Source organism: Gossypium raimondii, chromosome 1 (genome assembly GCF_025698545.1).
Source record: "Gossypium raimondii isolate GPD5lz chromosome 1, ASM2569854v1, whole genome shotgun sequence".
Classification (NCBI taxonomy): domain Eukaryota; kingdom Viridiplantae; phylum Streptophyta; class Magnoliopsida; order Malvales; family Malvaceae; genus Gossypium; species Gossypium raimondii.
This window is the reverse complement of record NC_068565.1, coordinates 17,936,449-17,941,466: the sequence shown is the minus strand read 5'-3', so window position 1 is coordinate 17,941,466 and position 5,018 is coordinate 17,936,449. Positions and strand designations below refer to the sequence as shown.

The 5,018-nt window shown below is 34.6% G+C and overlaps 1 non-coding gene across 1 annotated transcript; it reads left to right on the top strand.

Moving 5' to 3' along the window:
* The first annotated feature begins 718 nt into the window (after positions 1–718).
* LOC128032683 (small nucleolar RNA R71) lies at positions 719–825 on the top strand. Its single transcript, XR_008188942.1, has one exon. It is a non-coding gene; the product is annotated as a small nucleolar RNA R71 (small nucleolar RNA).
* The last annotated feature ends 4,193 nt before the right edge of the window (positions 826–5,018 follow it).

The following is a 5,018-nucleotide window of genomic DNA, read 5'->3' as shown; positions in this document are numbered from 1 at the left end:
CTTGGATTTTTCTGTGATGCTCGGCCAAATACCTTAGGGTCTGCTTCTGAGCTCATTGGCTAGTTGTCTCACTTGGTTTCCTAAATTCTTCAATGTTGCTGCCTGGCTTTGGATTAGTTCATCATTCTTCGCTATGTACGCCTTCAACAAATTCTCAAGATTACTTGAAGATTAAGTTGGTGGGGGTTGTTGCACTTGTTAAGACTATTCTAGTGGATAATTTTGTCAAGATGACATAGAAGAGTCATTATGGTCTACCTATTGATTTCTCTATGAAAAAATTGGATGATTCTTCGTTGAAGAGTTGTAAGAATTTGATTACGGACCATTCCAATTTTGATTTCCCATGTAATATTTTGACTCTTGATTCGATGGAAAATTTTTAAAGAAATGGCCATCTCTACAGTATTCACATGCTGACTTGTCAAATTACCATTGAAACCATTAACAATTATGTTCTTAAGAATAGAAGACATAGAGGATACCTGCACTGCCAGAGAAACAAATGTGTCTGTTTCATGTACTCTTGCTACTCGTCTTTCTGAGGCTACTCGATTGGTTGGCCACTGATAGTTATTTTTGGAAATTCTTTCAATAATCTCGTAAGAATTTTTATAGGAATTAGAAAAAAAGGGTTCCATTTGTCGAAGCATCCACCATCATTCTAGTATAGATATTGAGACCAATCTAGAAAGTCTCCATTTGAATGTAGTAAGGAATGCCATGATGAGGGCACTTTCATAGTAACTCCTTGAGCCGTTCCCATGCCTCATATAAAGATTCTTCGTCAAGTTACTGAAATGAAGTGATTTCATTTCGGATCTTGGCGGTCAGAGATGGAGGAAAGTATTTCATTAAGAAACATTTAACCAACACTTGCAATGTAGTTATGAAACGGGACAGTAGGGAGTTCAACCATGGTCCTGCTCTATCTCTTAAGGAGTATGGAAATAATCTCAGTCTTAAGGCATCCTCGGTCACCCCGACTAGTTTGAATGAGTCACTCACTTCCATGAATAGCCGAAGATGAAGATGTGGATCTTCAGTAGGCATCCCACTAAATTGACCCATATTTTGCAACATTTGGAGCATGACTATTAGTTCGAATTGTGGTGCCTCAATTTTGGGTCTCATGATACTCGGATTGAGCTCGTTGAATAGAGGAATGGCATATTATTGAATGACGTAGTTTCTATCATCGACAACAATGATGGGATTGTGAGTATTATTAGTGATGCTCCTCCTAGATTTTGGTTTTGATTTTTAGAATTCATCTCTTTAGTGATTCCTTGGTTCGCTTGTCTTCTCTTATTTCTGAAAGTTCTTTCAATTTCAAGGTCTATGGGTAGTAAGTCAATGATTTGATCAATACTCATAAACACTTGAAACAAACACAAAAAAAATAAAAATATTGGAATTAAAATTTAACAGAAAAAAATAGACCAAAATGTAAAATTAATAATTTCACAAATAATGTCTTTTAAAACAGTTCCTTGGTAGCAGTGCCAAAAACTTGGAACGACGGAAATGTGCAAGTATACACAATCGCAACAAGTAATAAAGTGACAAGTAAATGTCGAGTTATTGTACCCATAGGGACTATGAAAGAAAAATATTTATGAAATGTAAATCAAACACTTTGGTGATGAGAAAAATATGTTGTTTTAAAGAAGTGATTTAAAATTAAAAATTAACTAAGTAAAAAATAAAAAGTAAAAATTCAATGTACAATTTCAAAAGATGAGTTTTAATCAATATAACATAATTGTCTTAGATCAATTAGATTCCTTAACTTAGAATTAATAAACCCATGTTCATGTTGTTATGAATATTTTCACGGCAACTTGGTAATTTGTTAACTATTGCACATACATAATTACTAAATTAACCAATCTCTTGAACATTTTGAATGCCAATTTAAACAATTAATCAATATTCATAAGCACATATAAGATTAAGTGAGGTGACAATATATTTATATATTGAAACAATTTAATCACAATAATCTTGCAAGTTATGCAAGGCTAGTGTAACGTTTAATATCGTCCCTAATTTAACCTTCACTACCTTAGAAGATTAAACATGCACCAATTAAATATTGTGACAATTAATTACAATTTCAAAAGTTTAATAATTAATTCATTCATTACCTTACATTTTATAATGCAAGTATAATATCAACATGATTTTATTGAATTGAACAACTTACCAATGCCTATAACAACACAAACATGATTTTTAATAATTTATGTGGACATAATGCAATCAATCTAACACGAATTTAATTTAAGTCATTTTAATTAGAGCTAGGAAAATAAGAAAAATAGTATTCATATTCATAATCACAACATAAACAAGAAACTTAAAGAGAAGGGAACTAAGAAGCAAATCCAGGATTTCTCTAAACCCAGACTAGTGCGCTCCTCTTCTTCTCTGCTCATTCTATTAAAATAAGGCCTCCACGAAAAATTGAATGTTGCTACTCCAAGGTGGATGAAAGCACTTTTTCAAGAGGGAAACCGACAAGGGAATGAACAAGAAAAAGGGAAAACAAAGAAGGGAAAGGAAGAGAGAAAGTGAGAAAGATGTGTGGGAATGAATGGTGTGAAATAAAGAAGGGCAGAGGGGTATTTATAGATTGGAGTGGCTGCTAAAATTAGAAAATAAATATCAGCCACTCCCTCTCCCTTGGCCAGCCATACTTGGTGCAAGTTTGAGTAATTCAAACTTGTTATTTTTAGCTTGGGGCTAAAAATAGAAGGCACGAAAAGAGGATGGGTTTGAATGGAATTAAGGGGAACTTCAAGGTCTATTTTGAAATTAATAAAGTTAGCTAAATAAGTTGATTGGGTCAGCTTATATGGACGGTTTGGACCACCAAATCCCTTGGTGGACCAGTCATCTTCTTAACACAATTTGGTCCCATTTTCTTCTTCAGACTTTATATTAATTTTTAACCCAATTAACATTGGATCAAAATTAAATATAAAGTATGTTTAATACATAATTTTGGATCATCCATGGCTGGAAAATTAGTTAACCATACTCTTGATTCACTTGATGCAAAAATTTCCTCAACGGTTCAAGCCTCTAGAGAGTTACTGCTCTACCCATTTAGAGACATAGTCTACTGCCAAAAGTATGTACAACTTGTCTGCGGATGGAAATGGACCCATAAAGTCTATTCTCTATACATCAAATAACTTAATCTCTAATATACTTTGCAACGACATTTCCTATCTTCTTCAGACATTCCCTGTTCTTTGAAAACGGTTACACGACTTATAAAATTCATGAGCTTCTTTAAATAGGGTCGGCTAATAGAATCCTAACTGGAGTACCTTGGCAGCTATTTTCATTCCTCCAAAATGTCCTCCACAAGGAGCTAAATGGCAATGTTGTAAAATGCTAAGTATCTCCTCGTTAGGGACACACTTCTGAATTATCTAGTTGCACAATGTTTAAATAGGAAAGGTTAATCCCAATAGTACTATTTTGCATCATGAAGAAATTTTCATTTCTTGTGCGTATTGATGTCAGGTGGCATTACACCACTCACCAAAAAGTTTACTATGTCTGAATACTAAGGTAGTGCCTTGGCAATGAATAACTGTTCGTTTGGGAAATCCTCCTTAATGCATTTTGTGCAACCACCTTCATTTCCAAATTCTATTCTTGAAAAATGGTCAACCACTTGATTTTCGGTTCCCTTCCTATCTCTAATTTCCAAATCAAACTCTTGCAGCAAAAGTATCCACCTAATTAGTCTAGCCTTGGATCCTTCTTGCATATCAAATATTTGATAGCCAAGTGATCTGTGTAAATTGTAACTTTTGTCCCCACTAAGTAAGATTGAAATTTGTCGAATGCAAAGACTACTGCCAACAATTATTTCTCTGTGGTGGTGTAATTAAGCTGAGCTTCTGTTAGCATCCTACTAACATACTATATTGCGTGTAATACCTTGTCCTTTCTTTGCCCCAATACTGCTCCCATGGAAAAATCACTAGCGTTGCACATGATTTCAAAAGGCAATGACCATTCTAGAGAAACTACAATTGGTGCTACTACTAGTCGCTTCTTGAGTACCTCAAAAGCCTGCAAACATTGATCATCAAAATTAAAAGGTTTATTTATTTCAAGTAGAGTACAAAAGGGTTTATATATTTTCGAGAAGTCCTTAATAAATCTACTGTAAAATCTTACATGTCTTAGGAAACTTCAAATACCCTTTACATTGGTGGGAGGTGTCAATTTTTCAATCACTTCTATTTTTGCTTGGTCCACCTCAATTCCTCACTGTGACACTTTATGTCCCAAGGAAATGCCTTCATAGACCATGAAGTGGCATTTCTTCTAATTTAACACAAGATTTGTTTCTTCACAGTGGCACAATACCATCTCTAAATTCTTTAAACAATCCTCAAAATCATTCCCAAAACACAGAGAAGTTGTCCATAAAAACTTCAAGGAAATTCTCCACCATGTCTGAAAATATAACCATCATGCAAAGTTGGAAAGTTGTCAGGGCATTACATAACCCGAACGACATCCGTCTAAATGCAAAAGTGTCATATGAACAGGTGAAGGTGGTATTCTTTTGGTATTATGGTGCTATGGCAATCTAATTGCAATCAAAATAACCATCTAAAATATAATAAAAAGTCTTACCAACTAATCCATCTAACATCTGATCAATGAACAATAAAGGGAAATGGTCCCTCCTTGTTGCCTTGTTAAGCTTGCGATAGTCCATACACACCCTCCATCCTATAATGGTGTGAGTTGGTACGAGCTCATCATTTTTGTTACTTACCATTGTGACACCTCCTTTCTTGGGTATGCAAGGCTTGATAATACTGACGTCAAGTGACTTGATAATCTCCCTCTTGATAACTTCTTTCATAATTGTATTTAGTCGTCTCTGCTGTTCAATGGAATTACTGTGGTAATCTTCCAACAAAATCTTCTGCATACACAATGTTGGGCTAATTCCTTTTATATCAGTAAGGGTCCAT